Source organism: Mus musculus, chromosome 15, assembly GCF_000001635.26.
Source record: "Mus musculus strain C57BL/6J chromosome 15, GRCm38.p6 C57BL/6J".
Classification (NCBI taxonomy): domain Eukaryota; kingdom Metazoa; phylum Chordata; class Mammalia; order Rodentia; family Muridae; genus Mus; species Mus musculus.
This window is the reverse complement of record NC_000081.6, coordinates 39,180,272-39,182,675: the sequence shown is the minus strand read 5'-3', so window position 1 is coordinate 39,182,675 and position 2,404 is coordinate 39,180,272. Positions and strand designations below refer to the sequence as shown.

The 2,404-nt window shown below is 47.0% G+C and overlaps 1 pseudogene; it reads right to left on the bottom strand.

Annotated features, from left to right (window-relative positions):
• On the bottom strand, window positions 1,034–2,198 carry Gm9522 (predicted gene 9522; annotated as a pseudogene).

The window sequence follows — 2,404 nt, the reverse complement described above, 5'->3', positions numbered from 1 at the left end:
CTGTACACAGATACCAATCACACTTTTTTTTTTTTTTAAAGATTTATTTATTTATTATATGTAAGTACACTGTAGCTGTCTTCAGACACTCCAGAAGAGGGCGCCAGATCTTGTTAGGGATGGTTGTGAGCCACCATGTGGTTGCTGGGAATTGAACTCAGGACCTTCAGAAGAACAGTCGGGTGCTCTTATCTGTTGAGCCATCTCACCAGCCCCACCAATCACACTTTTAAAACAATATTTCTTGGGCTAGAAACATGGCTCAGTGGGTAAAGTGTCGCCTTAAAGCTCACTGGCCAACCAGTCTAGCTGAAATGATGAACTCCAGGTTCACGGAGAGATCCTGATGGAGACCAGGAGAGGAGAACACCAGCTGTGTATTGACCTCTGACCTCCTGCACACATCCATGTCCACCCACATGCATAACACTGCACACATACACGTACACTCATATGAATAACACATGAACAAATATAAAATATATAAAGCACTGCTTTTACAAGAGAATAAACCATTACTCAAAAGTGCCTGCTCTGAGATCAAAGACCACTTACACAGCATATTCTGCAAAAACGAGGACTTCAACAATTAAATGAGGTGACACACACATATGCCCAACCCATAAGTGCTCAACATAATAGTCACATTTTTATTCTTCGATTACACCAACCAAAACCCATTGATTGGCCTTACTTATATAAAGCCCCAAATCTACAGCCCAAATTCTGTATCGAACTTAATTTAAGCATTCATTTTCTGTCTAGCTCTTGAAGGGTTTTCCTCACATGGCAGAAGTCATCCCACTCCATCTGTCCTAACCGCACCTTTGACACCTTAGCTGCTTTCTGATTCTGACAACTAGAAGTGCTCTTACAAGAGGACTCTTATTATTTATAATTAGTTGTTAACAAGTGGAAATTATGTCCAATATGTATCTAATATCACAGACTTCACTGGGCAACTGCGCTTTGTAGATTTGCAGCTGGATGACATTTTCTTTTCTTTTCTTTTCTTTTGGGGGGGGGGGTGGGAGGGTGGAATGAACTTTATTGATGGTATTCAAGAGAGTAGGGAGGGCTCCCTAGGCCCCTCCTCTTATTATGGAAGCCTGGGGTGGAAATTGTGAGGAAGATGCTCAGTGTTGGGGACTGAGTTGGGATAAGGACTCCTCAGCAACCGAGGGCCTCTCTCTTCCTCTCAGTGTCCTTGCTGGGGTGGGTGGTCCAGGATTTCTTACTCCTTGGAGGCCATGTAGGCCATGAGCAACCACCCTGTTGCTATAGCCGTATTGATTGTCATACCAGGAAATGAGCTTGACAAAGTTGTCATTGAGAGCAATGCCAGTCCCAGCATCAAAGGTGGAAGAGTGGGAGTTGCTGTTGAAGTCGCAGGAGAGAACCTGGTCCTCAGTGTAGCCCAGAATGGCCTTCAGATACCTGCTTCACAACATTCTTGATGTCTTCATACTTGGCAGGCTTCTCCAGGTGGCACGTCAGATCCACGACGGACACATTGGGGGTAGGAACACGGAAGGCCATGCCAGTTCATCCCGTTCAGCTCTGGGATGACCTTGCCCACAGCCTTGGCAGCACCAGTGGATGCAGAGATGATGTTCTGGGCAGCCCCACGGCCATCACGCCACAGCTTTCCAGAGGGACCATCCACAGTCTTCTGAGTGGCAGTGATGCATGGCCGGGGAAGTGGGGGGGCGGGGCGCTAAGCAGATGGTGATGCAGGATGCATTGCTGACAATCTTGAGTGAGTTCATACCCATCACAAACATGGGGGCATCGGCAGAAGGGGCGGAGATGATGGTCCTTTTGGCTCCACCCTTCAAGTGGGCCTTGGCCTTCTCCATGGTGGTGAAGATGCCAGTAGACATACTCAGCACCGGTGTCACCCCACTTGATGTTAGTGGGGTCTCGCTCCTGGAAGATGGTGATGGGCTTCTCATTGATGGCAAGCTTTCCCATTCTCAGCCTTGACTGTGCCGTTGAATTTGCCATGGGTGGAATCATACTGGAACATGTAGACCATGTAGTTGAGGTCAATGAAGGTGTCGTTAATGGCAACAATCTCCACTTTGCCATGTGGAGAGCAGACGGCAGCCCTGGTAACCGGGCGCCCAATACGGCCAAATCTGTTCAACACCAACCTTCACCATTTTGTCCACGGGACGAGGCTACTCACTACTCAGAGGACTGATCTTGTTCCCCTATGTGTCTATGAGAGAACTATTCCGTAGTTAACATGTGTTATGAGGATAGCATGATTAAAGTCAGATGATGATGGTGGTGGTGGTGATGGTGATGATAATGATAATGATAGCGATGATGGTGGTGATAGGGATGATGTTGATGATGTGACGATGAGAGTTCTTCCAATCACTTCTTCACAGAATGC